Raw genomic sequence first — 20,979 nt, forward strand, 5'->3', positions numbered from 1 at the left:
CGGCGATGGCTCCATGAAAACGTTGTAGCTTTCTTAAATCAATTACTAAAAAATATCCAATTTGGCTTCGGTTATTAAAAACATAAGCAAAAATGTTTTTGCTGATATGAGCTACGATAGATGTTAACAGAATTTATCTATTTATTTATTAACAGAACCGAACCGGGTTAACAATTAGCTTGCGTGTAATGCACTAAGTAGTATAGTGGATAGGGCTTTCCTTTTTTACGGACCACTCGTTTTGCTCGATGGACTTCTTAGTTGCACTTCGATCTTGCACACACATCCGTATCCGAATTGCCCTTCTACTACAATAAGCTTCACAAAGACTGTATAACCCGTGAATATTGGATAGAGCGTTATATCATTTTGAATATTTTCCCCTGTGTAGCCAGTGTCTCCCCCCGGCCGACGCAGCGATAACGCCCAGATGTGAGCAGCCGGGGCTCATGCACCAATGTGGCCGCGTCGAAGGTACCCCTAGGCGCTCACCAAAGTCGGGTGGAATGAGCGGAAGGACATGTGATGGAGAGGATCAGGAGACGGGAGCGTTAGAATCTCATCGACTAAGCAAATATTTTACTCTCGGATTTCACACGCCTCTAGGGTCTTGACGGCCGCTACCATTCGAACCTATTCCGGCCGATGCCTCGTAGAATATGGCGATTGTCTATCCTGTTCTGTTCTAAAATACATTCGAAGGGAATTATGGAACGATTAAGCTATGACAAGAGGTTTCACGTGGGGCGGCGGTTGAATGTGTCTTCTGAATGTGATCAGTGGTAATTAGAGTCCGCTTCAACCGGCTCTCGGTTGACATCTACATGTATGTGTAAAGAGAATGGCAAAACGATAAGGCAGTATCCAACAGGCAAAAGACGAGAGGAAAACTAATTCCGTCCGGACCTTTCGTATCGGAAGGGTTAAAGCTGGTATTTAAGCAATACGATTCTCCCGTCAAGTAGTTATTAATAGGTGCAGCGAACAGCGGCGTGTACCTTGCCAGCTTCAACTGTCGAATTCGGGTTTGCGGCACAGAAAAAAAAGCTTTTTACACGGACAATACATTGAAGTATGACTGAATTCTGGTTTTGTATGTACGGTCACTTATTTACTCGTTTTTCACGTGCGTTAGCAAATTCGAAATGTAGAAAAAAAAATGATCGATTGTAGAAGATGACCTGTTCAGGATAAAATTGCTACATTATGTAAAATGCTTAAAATAAGAATGGTATCAGCGTAGATGACTCTCTGGCCAGTACTCAATGTGTATGACATATGATGACGCTACTTCACCATGCTGCTTTCCTAAGCCATAACATAAACATAATTCAAACTAGAATACTGCAGTTAGAGAAACCAGCTCCAAAAACCTTGAACGTTTTTCTAAAAAGCTTAGGATTGTATTGCGATTATTATATTATCAAGGTCGTTTATGATTATCATCGAATGGTTATGGTGTCCTCCTTTCCGTCATATTTCTAGCTATTTAAAGCCGCTGTAATCAAAGGGAACGTCTATTTTTCGCCTCCTGTTAATAATAATAAGGCGACTTCTGCATCCGATAAATATGTCCTGAAGAATGAACTGGACGGGCATTTGCATGTTCTGACTGAGTCCAGGAATTATTTCAAGAAATAAAGGTAATGCCTAGTCTTACCCATTTTTTAAATTAGACCCACTTTGTTGGGCTCTTTTCTCTTGAGGTTACATAGCAGTTGTATCAGCTTCCAACTTTAACTTTCTGATTTGTTATGATAAAAGCATAGATCCGTTGGTTTGACTAAAAATTCACATTTAGCACTAATATTTTTCAACTATAACGACCATATTATTCGTGTTACTCCGTTACCGCTATCTTCAAATAGTACACGTATGTATTTGGTACATTTTTCGTAGCTCTCGCCTACACCTATTTTTCAACGTTATTTTTTCCTATCCTGGATAACACACGGTTCGGGAGAAACAGGTGTATTAGCTTCCTGCTACTCACCAAAAAGCGACGGGTTCTCGAAATGTTCTCCCTTCTTTTCAGGCCTACACTTGGATGAGTTGATGAAAATATGCGAGGTAAGTGGGTCAGGCCTACGGCTCAACAATGGTGCATTACTTTGCCGCATTTGAAAAAAGAAAAACGTAGTTTTTCGTCTGAGTTCTTCTTTTTTTCCGTTCTCTTGACGGCAATCTACCCAAAGCGTCCGCCCTTTCGTTTCTGCTTGCTGCGTAGTAAGCAGATGTGTGCGCGTGTACCATCATAACTCAACGGTACACAAGTGGCGAAGTCGCCGTTGCATCTGACGCTAGCCTGCTGTCGTGTCTAAATGTAATATGTCGAAGAGACGAAAAAAGTTAGGATTCATCGGCTGAACAGGCAGCGGTAAGGTGCGTAGGCTTTATCTGTCCTTCGGCTGTCAATCATGGCAAAATTTTCTGTGTAGAGGCAGCCGGAACAGCACCAGCAGCACTGCCAGCTTTACTCGGGTCCGTGTGATAACCATATGGAAACACCGATGTCTATGTATTCAAGTTTAAATACTACTTTTTTCTAATGTCCGTCGCAACTCATTTTCCTACTCGTTCATTTTGGACAAAAATCACTAGCAGTGGTTGTTGCTTTGGAAGATAAAATACATCGAGAAATAAGCTGCCTTCCCACTGACCGCTGCACTCCTGTTTTCCTAAACATTACTACTGCATAGAAGTCGGCTTTTTCTCGTGTTCTTTCATATCAGGTATCGAAGCAGGCACAATAAAGGCTATCACGAAAAGAACCACTAACGAACTAACCTGAAATGGCCCAAAATACACAGTCCAAAGCAGGCTCCACCCTCCCTCTTTCCCATTGAAAAAAGCAACACAGTTTACTTTTTGAGATTCGCGGTGGCGTGTTATTGCTAGAAGGGGTCTCAGTTCGTGTCTGAAGTCATTTTCGTGAAAGAGATATACCCTCGTTGATGTTTCTAGTTTGCTAGTTAGCTAGCTGCTTCGTTGACGGTACATGTAGATTTTCTCTACAGTCGGTGCAGCACCTATCATTTGCCATCGCCCAGTATATCACCGGTTGCCCTAGCTTTCGGTTTTGAGCTAGCGGATAAACGCTTTAAAAAATTCCGTCTACTTCTTGATTTGTGCTATTCAGTTTTGCGGTATGCACAGCTGTCGGAAATGAAACAAAATGTTAGCATTCGAATATATACTTGAAGAAGTAATCCAGCAGGGAGTATATGTGTGCTTGTGTGTGTGTGTGTTCTCATAAAACTTACCAGAGCCCCCGACTCACACTCTCTCTTTGTTTTCCCTTCCCAACATGACACTTCTTTGACATGACGGGAACGACGTAAAAAACGAGGAGAACCGTTGACTATTACTGCTGCTCGACGTAACAGGATAGTTTGCCTTAATACTCACTGGAATATGAGAATAAGGCAGAGAATGGCACGCAACAGAAATGCAGCCATGCAGACAAGAAGAAACGATGGAAGGCAAAACGCTTAGAAAAAATGCTAGGTCGTCCAGCCCTTCGGTCTTGCTTTTCGCTGCCTGCCCTGGACAACAGTATGAGTCAGAAGCCAGTTTCCCTAGCAAGACGCTGCGAAAGATGCTTTTAAGTCCCGACGAGGATTACATGGGGTTCCACTGGAGAATCGAAAGAGTTGGACTACCATGTCCCTGTAGCCGAGACGCAGGCGTCATACGTCTGCTGTTGATTCTATTCTTAGTCATCCTATGCTTTCCCGGTCTTCCTCTAGCTATTAGTCTGTCTAACGGCTCTCTACGGGGCCATAAGGCCGACGTAATTTCTCATTTTATCGTCGATTGACACTGACAAGCGGTCGTTCCCTGACACCTACAACAGCATAGCCTCTTCTGGCAGACCCGCTACTATCTTGCTGCTCCTGACTCTTTTGACGGTATGGCTTGCTCTGCCTTCAGTGTGGTCATTGTGGAGACGCCATTCTCGGGTAACCGGATGGCGTTGCTGTGCGATCATAGTCACTAGTTAGAGATCAATGAAATCGTATCGGATTTAAGGCGACTGAATGATTGTTTGATAACAAAGTCTATGAATGCAAGTGAAGAATGATTATCATCATGTAAGGTTACATGATAAGTCTCGGCGCTTTTGACTGCGGTTTTTCTTAAGAAGGTTTTCTCTTTCCTTCATCTTCCCCTGTGTGTTTAATGTAGAATACTACTCGAGAATTCGCGATCTTCTCTGTTAATCTGTTCCGCTGAGAACAAGACGCAAGCGTGGAATTAAATGAAGCCCTAAACCGAAGTTTTAAATAAAAAAAAAGATGCCATCGTAATATGTACTTCACTTCCCCTTTCGCGAACGACGAATTCCACGCGAAGCCGTAAAGTGAAGTGATCGGTTAGGTAGAAATGGGAAGAGACCCACGACCCAACCCAACATAAAATGTAAGTATTGCTCGGAGAAATATCAAAAACCTTGACGGTCTTTAAGATAAGCAGTTGCCATCTCTCTCTACTTTCTATCGGTGACAACTTTGCTGTCTGCTGAAAGCAAGTAAGTCAATTAATCCCACTGGGACCATATTGGACAACATAGGCTGTGTACAAGTGCACCTTTCCGTCCGTTCCTTCCTACTAAGAAATCCAATGTTCTTCGGTTAGCAAATTTGTGGCGTCAAAGCGGAAGTCAGCGTTGAAAATGTCATCGAAACTGTACTGCACGGAAGCATACGGTGTTACGGGTCTAGGGCCCTACACAGGTTTAAACGTGTGCAGCAGCCACTTCAATAGCAGCAGCGTCAGTAAAAATGGCCGTGGTAGTAGTGATGGTCGTGCCGTTTTACTGTAATTCCACCTTTTTATCCTATAATAATATATGCAATAATCGTTTAGCCGTTAGCAACGATTTGTCAAGTGTAACATTTCGAAAAAAAAATAGCGACATGTTTGCTTACCTCTCTCGCAGAGATTCTCGAAAGAGACGAACGCAGGCAGGCGGACAATGAATAGCCTTTTCTTCACCGTTTTTTGCTTGGCCGATCATCGCCATATGATAAATTTACATATATACAAAAAGGAAATCTATTACTGAATAGATTGCTCGCAAGTTGTAAACTTCTCTACGAATTATCCAAAGTTGCCCCTACCATCTTATTCTACAGCCATGATGCATTGCCGCATGACAACGGTGTTTTGAATCGAATTCTTCCTGTTTCAGGGTCGGCAGGTGACTACACGATTTAGCTTTTCGAGACCTATTAGGCCAGCATTAATGAACACAAGTAGACGTGAACTGGTTGGCTAACTGGTAGTACATGTGATAAACAGCAGCGTGACGTTGCTTGGAGCTGGCTTCTGTAATGCGGATCTAATCTACATAATTCTACATAACAGATATGTGGTAGTAGATGTAGGGTTAGTAGTTACCGTTATTTTAAGTGTGTCTGCAAAAAGCAGCCGTAATTTCCGTGGAGTTCCAGTTTGGTGGACGGACGGTGGCTACAAAGACGACCGTTGCCATCACTGCTATTGTTGTTGCCCCTGATGTTGCCATTGCCTCGGCTACCAGAATGTAGCCTATTTATCCGCGTTAGTTTAAGGGCAGAAAATTGGGGCGAAAGTAAGGCACGAAAAGGTAAAACCATTGCAGAGCAGAATGGCGTAGCGTTCCGGGAGAATGCGAACGTGCTTGGGGGCGCAGAGCTACGAGATAGGGGGAAGAAGAGGGTATAATTGAACCTGTGCGCAAAGTAGATTATTTGCGTGCTCTGAGCAATCATCTTAATGAACAGAGATGCAGAGATAGTCTAAAGGATAGGGAAGGCAATGAGAGCTGGATAGCGAACGGCTAAGGGGCGTTACCTCCCAGCTTCCGGGGCAACCTAAAGCGTACGAATATAGGGGTTTCTCTGGTCAATAAGCTCTACACAAGCAACTTTATAGGAAACCAATTTGGACTATATACTACTGGTGTCTGTATGCTCGAGGCTGGCCAACGCAGGCTTTGCTATGAATTACAGGACTGGTACAATGTATGTAGGCCTCATCGTAATTTCTTTGTTTTGTTTAGTCTTTTATTTGCACTCGATTTCCTTGGCATTTTATATTATAGCTCCACATTCAGGGCGATACGTACGCATGTATGCACATATATATGTATCTACGAATACCTATTTACTAGAGATAATAGTGCAGGTCACCCAAAAGTAGCAGGCATAGCAATCAATGTCGTCGAATAAATCTGATCTAGCAGGTCACTTGTTACCAGAATATATGTACAGCGGTAGCATTTGCTTTATTGTATTAGCACTTTAGTATTGGCTACAAGCGTATCGCTTGGATGGCATACATGATTTGCCGAATCAGCTCCTGAGCAGAAAAACGAACATTTCAATCATTAACAAAAATGAATCAGTTAAATTCCCGCTTTCTATCGTTGTAGGGTTTACCTTTAGTTCCAGGCCAAATTTTGTAGCATTGGAGTTTGTATGTGTTATCTTCTGCAAGCGTCTGATCAAGCGAGTCACTTTCAGCCATGTATAGTGTTTCTGAAAAATGAAAACAAAGTACGGAAGAGTGTGCACAACTTTCTGTGTTAACAGCTAAATCAAGTATCCACGAGTAGTGCGGAAGCCTCTTCAAGGCCGAAGTATGAGCTAACCTCGCGAGTGTACGAGTTGTTTTGAGGCTTTCGAGATAGACAAGGGAGTAATTGAAGACGACCCTCGTTGGGAGGGACCTACAACGTTAAGCGCGTAGGATCCTGTAAGAGAGAAAAAACCCTCTAGCGCCATGTCAACCTCAGCCAGCTCGCAGAACAGTTAAAAGTCTCACACCTGTCACATCGGATCCTTTTTTTAAAGAAAAAGGGTCATGTGTTTTTTTATCTAGATAGTACGTTGGTTTACAAATTGCCGTTTGTGTCGCGATACTTGTGCTGCCGTCACAAGATCTAGTCCAGCGCAAACCTGCGCCGTCACTAGATCTAGTCACCTTTGGCTTTTATGTTTTCTACAGCTCAAAGAATATTTAAAAAAAAAACACACACAATCTAATATGACTAAAGAAATTCCGAAAAAAAAAAACAAAGCGGAGCTGAAATGTTGTCCCACGATTGGGGTCGAAAATCGTTTTAAAGATCAGGAAAAAAACGGGCATATATGCGTTTTGACAAGGGCGGAAATTCTAAAAGAATACTCAAACTTGCGCAACTGAAGCATGTGCAGTTAACATAGAGCTAAACTGTAAACATTTTTGTAATTGGGGCTGTCAGATATTTCTATCTTTGCTTGAATAGTAAAAGCGGGAAGAAGGGTGACCCAACGCCGGGGCAGCGACCACGCTCTCACAGAGATCGCACGTGCGACCAGACACACAGAGGTAAGCCAGATTGAAAAAAACACACGATATATTCTGCTCTCTAGCCTAACCACAGTCTCGGTCGAAAAACAACGATATAAACCATAAAGCTTAAACATGCCGAGTACAGAAGTGACATTAATTTTGAAGCTTATATATAATTAGATATCCTTTTCTAAATATATATATACATATATATAGCTTGAAGTAACATGCTGTTTTTGTTTCATTTACAGGTAATTCAAAATCTCCATATCCATAAGTTACTTGTATTTGTTGTCGGTCGTTCGACACGGATCCTGGCAAGCATTAGCACATTTTTAACTAACCGACCTAGGTTTACAGAGATAAAATGTATTTTCATAGAAGGCGCCCTTATTTTTATTTGATTAGCGTAGCCAGACTATATCATTTTGGAAACACAGAGGTCACTTTGATTGTCATTTTGAGGCAGCAGTATTACTATTATAGACGGCGTCTGTGTTTAGTATCACCTTAGCTCAAGCGAACGTAACCATTCTGTAGGATGAAACACGTTTAACCAGCTTCCTGTTGCTTTGCACTTTTTTCCTTGGTAGTACAATGGGTTGTAAAGTGCGCAAAACATGCTTCGTTTGTCACTGATCCTCGTTTTCATTTTAGGGGGGTCGTTCATCAGGTGCATCGTTTGAACTGTTGATGATACAATCAAGAATCACACCATAGGGTGGGCACGATGCTAGGATACCATCGTTGTCGATTACATGTACGATATAGAAGCAGAGAAGTTATTGCTAAGAGGGGAGAACTGAGTGAACCTAGGATTATTGCTAAAGAGCGGCGGATGTTACGAATTATCGAGGCGACAATTTTCTGCGACATCAGATCTGGTTAATGTCCCTCCAATAATGTAGCAAGATTGGACGGGCATCTCGCGTCAGGGGAATGGGTGGACAATCTAGTGGCACCAGCGATTTGACCGTCGCAATTGGACCCGGTAGAGCTGGCTTGTGCCAATTGTTCGCGCGTTTGTTCGCGCAGCCTGGCGCCTCACAAATGCGACTTACTGGGCTGTAAAGCAACTCCTTGTTCCTGGCAGTCTTCCACTAAGGCCCCGCATTCGCTCGCCGGGTTCGGCCTGTAGCGCCTTCCGGACCCACACATTTGTCTTGTCCGCAGCCCCCAGCCCCCACCACGCCAATTTCATTATGAGAACCGCTCTTCATGACATCTTCTCCGCTGCGTACATCTCCTCTCCCGCTGCATAGAATCCATGGTCAAACTGCAAGAAGCCTATCGTTAGCCAATGATGGGTATCCTTCTTTCTGCGTTTGTTTTCCTCTCTGCCTGTGGGCTCCACGCGGTCGCGAAAGGCCGGCGTAGTACAGAGAATAGCCGGTATGTCACAGACCATTGCCGACCTGGATCGAGCACTACAAACGCTCTACGAGGCGCCAAACAATGCTGTTGCTATTGCGGCAACCTACTTATTGACTTTTAAGGAAACTACGAGTCGACGCGCAAATTTTCCATTAGTGCCGGATTAGTTTCGTGAGAAATCAAAGGAATACAATCAAAGGGATAAAACTGAATATGGCGTGTAAAGGTGGACAGAATGGGGTCGTTACTGCCGGCATATTCTTGCTTCAGGCCAAGCTTTAAGAGATAGAAAAGAAGTCCATAAAGAATTCACGCACGGAAACACTTTCACCAACGCTGTGCTTGCTGCTCTCTGAGGTGGCCGTTATGACCGGTGATGTCAGCAACAACGAGACCTACAGGGCCTGCTCAGGCCCGCTTCGAAAGCGACTCATGAAGAGAAAAGTGGTCAAGCGTGAGAATGGCTTTAGTCTCAGAACAGCGTTGACCAGTGAGTCTTACAATATACAATTCAAATTTATCTTTTTAAAGTTTGGTGACCAAGAACACGACATACTTAGTGTGAGAGTGCTAAGAACGCCTGCGTGAAAAACCAGCTGCTTAAGCGCAAGTTTTTTTTCCTGCATCTTGATTTCTGTTTAATATTGTATAGTATAATAGCATTAATTTCACGTGTTACGTGATCGGGGGGAGAGAGGTGAACTTTGATAAGCAGTTACAGATAACACTTTAGCCGAAATCGAACACGAATGATTGACAATGCATTTACTTGCCCGATTGCAGAATGATAATGTTATGTTAATCACCTCGGAAAGATAATAAACTGATCTCCTACAGAGGAAACGTCACTGCTATGAGCTTTATATATTGAAGCTTGCAATATCTGTCGTCTTAGCGCAGAGTATGGTCCGTTCAGAACCCCATCAAAAGTGACATCATATATATATATATGATCGAACGTGTCAGCACTTTCTTGGTCTGACAGAGTTTAGGAAACGTTTTTACATTGATTTATTCAGGGCAGAAAATAGCCCTGGATAAATGGAAAGATATAGAAGATACTTGGACGGAAATGCCGGCAGAGGTCGCTCTGAAATTAAAACAGCAGCAGCAGCGGCCCAGTGGCAAATGAGACACTCTGAGAATGTTCGCTGCTGTGTTCAATCGAGATTAACTCTTCGTCGAACCAGAATTAACTGCTGTTGAGCTGTCTCCTCTTGACGCCGCGACTACTATTGCTGTTGTTCAATGGTAAAGAACAGTCGGCTTTACGTTTCACTAATTCGATCCCTTCGTGGGCGACCATCACCGCCCTAACCTGTAGCGGAAAGGTCTGGCCGTTATGCACGTCTATATCACTCGTAGTCTGCTCCAATAACTCCTAAGGGTTCCGCTAGCTCTCTTCGTAGCGTTGTCTGCTTTATTTTACGGTCATTGTTGTACTAGCGACGGTGGCGATCACAATCGATGAGTGACTGGCTACGCCACTAACCAGCGAGTCAACACAGTTAACACGCAACGGACAATGCATGGAGCGAGCCTTGCCAGCAATTGCTTAATTCTCGAAAAGTTTCATCAAATGTACTTATTCCATCTATTTCCATTTTGTAGACCGCTGGCGTGCGAGCCAGACTTGCAACTTTGCTGGGCTTGGAAGAGCTCGAGTTGCTAGAAATGTTAGCAGGCTTCAAAGTTAAGCTAGGCTCGCCTGCGTGAGATGATATCACAACGAATAAAGCCTAGTCTGCATAAACTAAACCGTTGTGTCAGACTGCCTTCCAGACCATTGTCTCCACGGTGTCAGTACCGTGGGCAAGCTTACTGAGACCGTCCACTGTTCCAGGGGCCATTGCCTCTGTCGCTAGTGTCGCGCCCAACCACCAAGGGAGGCGTACCATCAAGTAATATCGAGGGCGAATCGAGGCGAGAAGGGAGTAAGAGAAAGCTAAAAACGGCTCGTGGGCTATAACAATTTTTAGACGTTGGGCAGCTACCTTAGTTTGTTCGGCTGCTCGCTTTCTCCTAGTGACTTGTCTGCTGGCGGGAGAAATGTGTGGTAAGTCGGAGTTATGGCGTGCAGGCGCGTCGTACATATATGTCACTATCTTCTTAGCTTTTTACTATTAGTAGAGTGACGTTGTGGCCGGTAAACTCAGAATGGCTTTAGGCGTTTGAGGAGAGCGAGGTGACTGAGGACGACCTAACGAGGACAACGAAGGAACAAATGTAATGTCAAACAAGAAATTATTTGAGTTTTAACATACATTGCAATCAAAAGAAAATAACAAAAAGAGAGTACAATTAGAGGAAGGCAAACAATAGAGTGAAAAAAAACCTCTATCAAGCTCAAATCATACCAGTAATATCATAACGTTATTGTGCTAGAGAAATATACGGACTTGCACTGTTGAGCGCAGGTAGTCTAACTTTAGTACATCCAACTTAGACAATAACTTTTCACTAATTTCGTGATTTCCAGGTATTATCAACAGATACTACGTGTTGCGTATGTATACCCAAATAATGTTGATGTACGTTACTGTACCTTTATTCACAGAAGTTTTGTAATATAGCGATATTTAAAGCAGCGACCCCTGGTTTTTTTAAGTCAATGACTTGGTTGTCCGGATGCAGTAGCTGCGATCGCGTAATGTACATTATGCGTTACCATATTTACAATCGCAATCGTTGCCTCATAAGGTGCTAACTCACATAGCAGTTTTACATTGGTTGTGACTTGCAGAGGCTGTCGTTGACTGCAGTCTAATGACCGTCTAAGTACACGATATTGTTCCTATTATGTGGGCATTTTCGCATGCTTTACTTTCCATGGAACCGGGTTGTGGCATAGGATAAACTTTAGCTCTCCTGTCAACGACCCGACTGGCTACCAGTCTCAACCCTTCATTCCGACTTCATGAAGCCGGTCAACGAAAAGTGAATGGCACATAGTGTCATGTAGGTGTAGAAACGAAATGACTTCATGGTGACAGCAAGCAGCGGCGGTTATTATCTAACACAGGCCGAGTGGCGCCTGCTCGAAAGGCCTCCAAGCTTTCTCATCCAGGCACTAGACTCACCGCCACAAGAAGAAGGAGGTGAATACCGCCACTCGATATCCCACGTCTCTCACCGTCTGAAGTCCCTTTCATGACGCCGAAGAGGTTGTGAAAAGGCCGTAAAACCATGTTCTCGGCGCCAGTCGTGTCTGGGATGTGAGAAGCAAGCGCAGCGTTTTGCTGTTTTATGCTAATTTCCGCAGCCGAACCTGGCAAGCCCGATCCACTTTCACCAAGGCCTTGCGCCGCTTTTTCTTACTCCGTTAACGTCTCGTTTCCTTCATTGTCGCTACCAGAACCTTCCGTACTTCCGTCGTTACGAATTTCCTCTTTATCTTTTGTCGTCCTTTTTTGTCGTCTTGTATTCTGACGCCTGCTTCATCAGTAAGGAAGGCCGCCGTTAGTAACTGCATGTGATATATCTTTTCATACCAGGCCGCTCTCATGATTATCTCCGTATTCCGGGCTTAGGAAGCTGCCGAGCATTTCAAAGAAAGTGTCTTATGTGAAGCAGAGTAGGCGCCTGTACAGCAAAGTATTATACATATTTTGGGATCATCGGGACTTTTGGCAGAGTGCGACGTATAGACTGCGGCATTCAACACTGACTGATTGACACGCAAAAAGGCGTCGCAATCTTGCGCGGTAAAAGAACATTTTTTTTGCGTTGTGCATTCACGAACGTTTTTTGGTGAGCCGCTATGTGACCCTTAAGTGTCGGGGTTATCAAGTTAAAAACGAGGCAGGGAGAGCATAATGCCCCCCTAATGGGCGATAACAGCCGACGATGACGAGACAGCAACAAACAATAGGTTACTTGCATGGACCAATAAATCGTGTTGAGTGTTTTGCTGACGCTAGATGAGAACATAAAAAGTCAGAACCAAGCAAGACTATATGGATCATATTGAAACGATTGAGTAATTTGTGATCGAGTTTAACGGTATGCTTGACGTGCACCACTAAGCGTCATGGAGTATGTAGCATGACGTTTTGAATTGCAGATCTTTAAGAGCCATCGCTGCTAAAAAAATCGTCTCGGGCGCTAGACTCGAATGGTAGAAAAGGCCAGCATCAACATCACTCTTAACATCAACAAACACTAAAGCTAGCAACGACAACAATAACTTGGCTGGCGGAGGCATGCTAAGCCCTTTGTCAAGCGAGTCAGAAATACACCGCCGGCCATTGCTAGCGGTATCAGCTTCGTGTTACCTGAGCAATGCGATCAGAAAATGGCTGACCAAGCTGAATTTGCTGTCGACGCTGTCGGTTCTCCGTGTCCCGTCGTCGATGTACCATATGTGAACGTATAGTCATCTGGTGTGCAAGCTACTTTCTCAGTTATGCGTTTAGGTTGTGAGAGATAATCTCGGTCTGGTGGTATTAGCTGAGCACGCATATGTGTCTAAACCGGTTTTAGACGCGCAAATGATATCAAGAAGCTAGTTAATGCTATACCCCATACAATATAGGGCAGAGGTTAGTAAGGCCTAAGAGCCAGAAGGTCAAGACTGGACTTGCAGCATAGAATTACTGTGGGCAGCTATGCAGACGTTTTATTGCTGTAAGGATTTCTGTTTCGGTGTTGGACTTGATATCGAGGGTGGTCTATTCGCGTTGTCCGTTAACGGTGCAATGGACAATGGCGTTTCATGAAAGAACCATTAAGGGAACGGCTGGCAAACGGACGACAAAATACCTAGAACGGATGTTCGGGTACAGCTTAAGTTTATGCATAGAAATCTAATGGCGCACATATGCACTTTACGGACGACAGTGTTGAAAAAAGCCTGAGACGGATGACGTTAGGGAGGCTCCAGTGGAAATACAATTGTCAGTACTTCAAACATCGACAAAACCATTAAAATATACAGTAAACAACACAAAGCAGGTCGTTTATCAGCATAACCGATCCAATTTCGATACATGTAAGAGGCAATATATATATATATATATATATATATATATATATACAATTTTATTTGTGTCCCTCGTCGATGCTGACTTCAGTCGATCTAGTTATTTACAACGGTCGTTCTTCATAGTCAACATAACCCGGACACGCAACGACAGCGTGGCCTTGGCAAACTTATTATTACATTGATCGTCTATAAATGAGTATACAAACAGCGCATACAACGGTGCCGATAAGCTATCATCAACCGATCTATTTAACTGCGTTATCGATAGTATTTTACTAAGAGCATGATAGGACGCCAGTGTCGTCGACCGCCACAGTATGAAGATCAACGGTTCGCCTGATAAAGCTGACCTAGCTGAAGTACTAACCGATGTGATTGCGTGTCAGCTGTGAATTGAAAGCTCATATCGATTGGCTGTACACTACTCAGGTCTTATCGCTACTTAGGCACACTTAGGTGACAGGGAGCTTGGCAGGGATGGTAGCGTTTCTTCTCTTAGAAATCCACAGCGGTACCTATTAACATCCTGGTATTTACGTCTCGAATTTTACGTACACCTTAGGTCTGCAGGGCTAGCTGCCTAACGTAAATAGAAACGATTCTATCGGATGTGCGGCACTGCTGGAAACGGAGTGCATTTTTCTTTTTTTTTTCTTTCTTCGTACATTACTGTAGTACTGGCGGCATTAATGCGCGTAAACATTCTAAGGTGTTGACGCGCACATTAATGCGCCTTCCGATAAACTAAAAGGTGTGTAAATGGATTTTGATTTTACGTCATACAAGCATTATATTCATGATAAGGCTGACTCGATGTTGGCTTATATTGAAACGTATCCTAAACAAAATCTACCCTATATGTTGGACATCAAACGCTCTGTACAACTAGATGTTCGTACAAGGTCGAATATCTATATATCGACCGCACTGAGGCAGTCGACGAAAATTGTGCCAATTGGGCAATATTGTTTTTCGACATCCATGTACGTGTGCATGTATGAGAGGCTTGTCGGCCTCGAAAAACTGCTGTGCAGGCCATGCATACCTCACGGTCAGCCTGAGCGCTTCTACCGTAGCCCTCCTCATCGACATTCACCAAGTTCAACTCGCTTGCCCGGCAATGTAGCGAGTTGTCTTGACTTCATGCCCAGAAACAGTCACAGTTTCTCTTCGCCGACTAACAATAAGTAAAGGCGGTCAATTAGCCCGTCATCTGGATCTTGCTACCCCCATCTTGGCCCTCGCAGTTTCGACTAAGTCAGCAAAGCACGCCGCTGTTTCCACTCTCGACACCGACAAACGAAGCATGGCTAATTCTCCTGGTCCCTGTTCGTTCTCCCTGCGTGGCTTGTTTTTCATCTGCCAGCGGAGCATTGGATTTCGAACCGCTGGCTTCACATCGCTAGACAGCCCTATGCATCATTTAGCCGTTGGAGGGCGGCATACAAGACGGGAATCAAACGAACGACAGGAGCCTTTCAGGAGAACAAAGGCGGAGAAGGGCCGAATGACTCCAATTCTCAGCCGAATCGACTTCTGCGAATTGTGTTTGGCTCTGGACCCACTGCGCTACGCTGCGTCCGTGGATAGACGACAAACTGAGACCGTTGGGTAAAACCAAATGCGTATATTCAAATACACGGAAGAATTTACATACATATATATGTATATATATATGCACGCAGTGGGGCATTTTACAATTGAATCGACAATATCTTCAAAGCATCGAACCCGAAACAAAAAATTGTCTTCGAAAACCTAGTGATATTAAGTAGATATATTATTTGTTAATAATATTGCTAGGCTTATGCCCCTTGGTATTAATTGGAATTTTTACTATTACCAAGTTTCGATGACCAGTCCATATTATATTTTAGCAGATCGTTTTTGTCCACATTGGTACCGATGCCTCTATGTTAGACAGATAATGAGGGGCCACCAGACTAAGCGATACGGACATCGGCCAGAGTGTCGCAGTTCCTAGGATATTGTACAGCTGTATTACCATAGCTAAGCTTTCTATCATGGCTAACAACGCCTACAGCAACAGCTTCGATTTTTGTGGCTGTACGCTTGTACCCTATTAACAAACTTGTTCCATTAGAGAGACGTCATTGCTAGAGCCACCGAATCGACAAACAGCAGATAAAAAAGAATGAAACGCACACCCTGCACTTACCCATACGTGGGACCAATGACTTGTTATGTGTCCGGCTCTACTCTTTGAATTTTATTTCCGGTATCACTGTTAAGCATTCTATCACGCTATATCATTCTATAGGCTTCCAGGACGAAACGGAGTCTACCTATGCCCACTTCGAACCTAGATCACAACATGCAGGCAAACACGTTACCCACTTAGCTATCACGGAAATGGGTCCGACCCTCCGAACTGCTAAGTTCTTAGCCAACGATTTCTTTAGTATACTTTTGGTAGCGGAGAGCTCTTATGAAATTTTTCAGCTGCGCTTTTTTACCCTGGATTGGTACGACCCGAGACCGGCTAGACTATTTAAGGTTAGCTTCTTGAACACTGAGGGATGCAGGAAACGGCTTTCTTTGTTGGCAACAGATCTGCGTTACAATCGATTTTCATTGCGGTGGTCCGCATGCATACATTTGCATCAAGGCGTTCAAGACGAATTCAACACAGAGAATCTACGATCGTTATGGACGGGCTCACGTTTCAGGAACACGGAAGCTGACGGATGATTTTTTAGCGCACGGCTATGATGGCATTTTATAAAAAGTACATATGGGTGTGTAGTCGCGTCCGATATATATATATATATATATATATATATATACATAGTTGAAGAGAATGTCTGTTTCGAAATAAATTCATGCAAACATGGTTTTGAAGTTGACCTCAAATTTGTAGCCGACGGGTCAACGAACCATCGAAAAGACATAACGACAAACCCAACTTTTCGAGGTTGCCTAACCTCTAGCCAAAACCAGGTAGTACGGCAGCAAATATGTGTATACACATGAATGACGTCGAGGTAGCTCGATGCTTTTTGGGCAGACTCGAATAATGCAACGGTGACGACCGACTGGAGGCCTGAGGAGATAAAAAAAACTTAGCCGAAATTAACTCCAACCCGAACAAGAACCGACCCGAGCGCGTAAATAGGAACACAGCGTCGAAAACCCAGCGGAACGCAGCGCAGACGGTAGCAGTCGGAAGCAAATTGGTAGAATAGGCGCAGTAGTGAAGGCGGTAACGCCGGTCAGATAAAGTATTGCATTTGGAACGTAGCACGAAGCAGTGGCTTCGAAGGTAGTCCCTCCATTTTGCCAGACTTCGGAAGGCGCGACGAAACGTCCCGGGAGTAAGGCGCAAAGGGTCAACAACGGAGTCTGATTAATTTTAGAGAACGATCAATAGAGTGGAGTCACAAAAAAGCTGTACCATATCCAGATACAAATCAGGTCTTGCAAAGCAAGGCTTGTCTGAATATGTTACACAAGCTGGCTGACTGTCTTCTTCCTCACCGTCAGTTAGGAAAAATTACCCTATTGCCGGTTTGACCAATATTCGGTATAGACGTTTAGTAGAATGTAAGTACATACTATATGGTGGTCGGGATAAATTGACACACGTTTTGGCGGATCGTTGGTCGTTATACATGTGCATGCCTTCATTACCGCGCGAACTGTTGGCATTGCAAAAGACCGAGCTACTACTTCGATCAAATATTACGTTGTCTATTGTGAAGGAGACAACTTAGAGCATGTGGCTTTGGCGCACCAAAGCGAAAACGACACGGCTGGACATCACGGTGATTGTACAATAGTAAAATTGAATTTTCGATTATTGTGTGCCATCCCCGTGTTGACATTCAGACGTATCTTAGTGACTGCATTTGACCTAACGTGGCTCGAGTTGTCCACGAATGTCCCAGGTACAAACCTTATGCCATTGTGTCAAACTGATTCGAAGCTCTCTATACAGAATAAGATCAAGAGAGTCGATCTATGTCGTTTGTTTCCCATTACGGCTAAACGTCAAACAGCGGACGGTCTCCGATTTTTAACAATGAAAAAATACCTATGTAATATTAAGTAAGCAAGGGGGATCGATGCCCTGCTTTCCGCTAGACAATCTCTTTACCGATAAATAAAACTGTCAGGTATTTAGTACTTAATTTAATAATCAGATATTCTAAATATCGTAACGAAATCGGAAATTATCATTGTGTTAAACAATAGATCAGACAACTTCCAGGCGAATAACTCATCTCATGGCATAAACAAATCGTTGCAAACACGTCTGCAAGAGAATGTCTCTATTAACAGCTGCAAAAATAAATTAACCCGCTTTGATTTAGATGCAGCCTACCGACAAGCAAACTTAATTTTTGCTCGAGTGTATCTTAAATAATCTGTACACGCTTTCTTGCTAGAGATGCCCCTTGCCGCCGGTACGCCAACGACCGAATTAGCTCTGTCAACTAATATCTATAGAGAAATTTCTATTTGTCGCTATATATACCAGGTCCGATCTCGGTCCTACGAGTTCTGCTCTTTGCAAAAGCGTACCCTCATGCATGCATCACGATTGCTACTTAATAAAGGCAACTTAAGTAACTTACAGTAGCAAAGGCAGCAATCGCTGACAGCATCGGTGGCTAACAATGTCGATTGCGTGTGTAAGTATGCGACCAGGACACGCTCGTTTCCTTGGCACCGGAACGTGGATTGCGTGAAAAACAAACAAACCATAGCTGATGTTCAAGCGCAGGTAGTGTAAAGGCCTACTGACTGACTCATTCTCATGCTACAAAAAGTAAAAGATAGTCGGAGAAAAAGGACAAAAGCGTACTTGCCGAAGAGTTGGGTTTTAAGAATGGAGCTCCTGGGTCTTGCTCAGAACTGTTGAGCTCACGCTGACGTTGGTCCTGACCTGATCAATTCTACACACATCCTTACGATCTCCTTATTAGTCTTTTTACCTTATCCATTTAGTTCGTATGTTTCAACTTCTTATCAGATTGTCTGACCGTTGGCAATCGTCGCCTATCTTGCGCTAGCCATTAGACGAGTTGGGTGACTGTATGAAGTGGTGTGCCATATATGACTCAATAGAAGAAGCTCAATAGGATTTCTCTGCTAACACGCATAGCTATGCGCCTCTTGGACACGCGTTTAAGGCATGTCTTCGACAGCATATCAGCTGATCAGCAAAGGGAGTAGATGCCCCGGTCTAATCTGAGAAGCAGAGAAGATGCGATCAGCTGTTTACAGCCTCTTGCGCTTGGCTCACGATAAGAGCGCGAAGGCTAAGGGAAGACATTAGGAAAATTTCGGCTAACTGTTGCCAGGTTCGTATCTTGCTTTTCTGGTTAAAGCCTATCAGGCGGACGGCCAGAGCCGTAGACTTTTTCTATCTACTCCTTCTTATTGTCTTTAATTTCGAATGCTGGGGAAATTAAGCCGCTGCCGCCGCAACTCCTGCTACTATCTTCCAGGCCCTGTTCTGGCCTGTTTGTTGTTTTACTAGCTTCCTCACTCTGTGATTTTCTCTTTGCCTTCTTTCCATGGTCCATTGTCTCAGTCTCCCCTGTGTTTCGCACTCATTTCAAGCGTTCCCTGTCTTTGCCTTGCAATCAAAATGGCTTTGCTCAGCATTAATTTAGTGGTCAAGGATAACAATTACACACGTGGATGTCTGTGCACACAACGGACAGGAAGAGGGCACTGTCAGCCGCATCAATCAGCTCGAAGCGACTAGATCCCAGGTTAGAGACAGTCAACTTATGGGTTGATTAGTGAACTGGAAAACGCGAGCGACTTTTCATCTCACGGTTGGCTACATTTAATAAAACTAGCGCAGTGGTGCGTCCGCGAGGAAAACAAGACCGACGACAATGAGTTTGAGGATGTACTCTTCAATGGGCGTTTGGACGCCTACGCAGTGTCCATATAGTGGAACCACTTAAAACCGCCGGGCTCATCATCCGGCCAAAGTTGACCAATGAAAACCGAAAAATCAATTCTACTCTCTTCTTTTTTTTTCTGTAGTAGCTTAGGCGGATAGGCAGCTGACTGTAGTTAATCAACTTTTCGGATACGCTTTTTTCTGGTATTATCAATGCCTTCAGTGGCTGCCGGCAGCTAGGGTCATGGTATATATTATAAAGATGGCTGGCTTAGGATCAAGGACGTTAGGAAATTTTGCCTGAAAACATATATACATATATATTGAATTGATTAATCTCGTATGAGGATTTATAGTCACCCACATACAATAAAGGGTAATTTATTTCTACTAACAGGTAAACAACTCTTCATATGTGAATCCTACCGGTTCAAGTTTATCTATGTATCCTTTTCGATTTGATAATCACCTGAGGTTGGAAAAAAAACTGCTGTGAAAATGCAATATTGCCTTTGATATATTTGTTTTGAAAGAAGCGATCAATAAGCAATAATGTTTGTATCAGTATTCTCAAATGTATCATATAGTGTTATTGAAATACACTGAGCTTCAGTGTTGCCGGCATACTTGACCCAGCCACGCGCGAAGTCGTTCGTTCGTGTAGTTCTTTTTCGCATATAACAGTGGCAGTACTCGAGGTCCGTTATTGTGAATCCACCGCACCGGCTGGTATAGGCGCCGTGCTAACGGCAGACAGAACTGAAGAAAATGATGCCGTTTAGGCCCTGCATGGACGTCTTCCTTCTTCCCTGTTTCGAAAAGACGGTGCGATCGGGGGCACGGCCCAGGGTGCTGCGGAAGAGAGGGACGACCAGGGGTCGAGAGGGAATCGGCCAGTCAAAGAAAGATTAAGTAAACGAATTCTCTTCAATTGCTTCCTTCCTTCGGAGGGGCGCAATGTAAATAGTCACTCCTTACAATGATTCTTACTACCCTCTAGCTGAGAGCACTGGCGCAGGGAAAATAAGAAGAATAGAGAGACTACGAGATCGCGCGAATGGGTCGGCTGAGCGCAAATCATCATGAATTTCTGTTTTTTTTCTGTAGAAAGAATGCAAATTATGGCACGTTTAGCGTGGATTTCTTTTTGCATCAGCGTAATTTTTAACGCACCGAGGCGAGCACGAGCACGTGCGTTGTCCATAAATAGACGGTTGGACACACACGCCTACATACACTCGCATAGACAGGCACAACAGACAGAACAGAGACTAAACAAGTGCCATTCAGCCACTAGGTAATAAAAAAGTGGTACGAAATCAACGTAAATTCCTGATTGTAATAATATGCAATTGTTTTACGATATTCTCAATATTAAAAATTGGTAAGTGGGTTGTTTTATCATTTACTCATATAT

At 43.7% G+C, this 20,979-nt stretch overlaps 2 long non-coding RNA genes across 6 annotated transcripts in view; one reads left to right on the top strand and one right to left on the bottom strand.

Annotated features, from left to right (window-relative positions):
- Window positions 1-6,025: 6,025 nt before the first annotated feature.
- LOC111262764 (uncharacterized) lies at window positions 6,026-19,676 on the bottom strand. Its single transcript, XR_002681839.2, has 2 exons — window positions 18,277-19,676; window positions 6,026-6,524 (listed from the first exon to the last, which is right to left on the bottom strand). It is a non-coding gene; the product is annotated as an uncharacterized LOC111262764 (long non-coding RNA).
- Window positions 10,669-20,979, top strand: part of LOC111262763 (uncharacterized) — a 15,727-nt gene continuing 5,416 nt past the window's right edge. For 4 of the 5 annotated variants that reach the window (XR_002681837.2, XR_015312039.1, XR_015312041.1 and 1 more), the window contains exons 1-2: window positions 10,694-10,920; window positions 11,174-11,200. This is a non-coding gene — a long non-coding RNA (uncharacterized LOC111262763). Of the gene's footprint in view, window positions 10,921-11,173; window positions 11,201-20,979 lie in introns of all 5 variants that reach the window. The other variant, XR_002681838.2, reaches the window with a different exon arrangement.

This window comes from Varroa jacobsoni, unplaced genomic scaffold (genome assembly GCF_002532875.2).
Source record: "Varroa jacobsoni isolate VJ856 unplaced genomic scaffold, vjacob_1.0 scaffold_699, whole genome shotgun sequence".
Taxonomy (NCBI): Eukaryota; Metazoa; Arthropoda; class Arachnida; order Mesostigmata; family Varroidae; genus Varroa; species Varroa jacobsoni.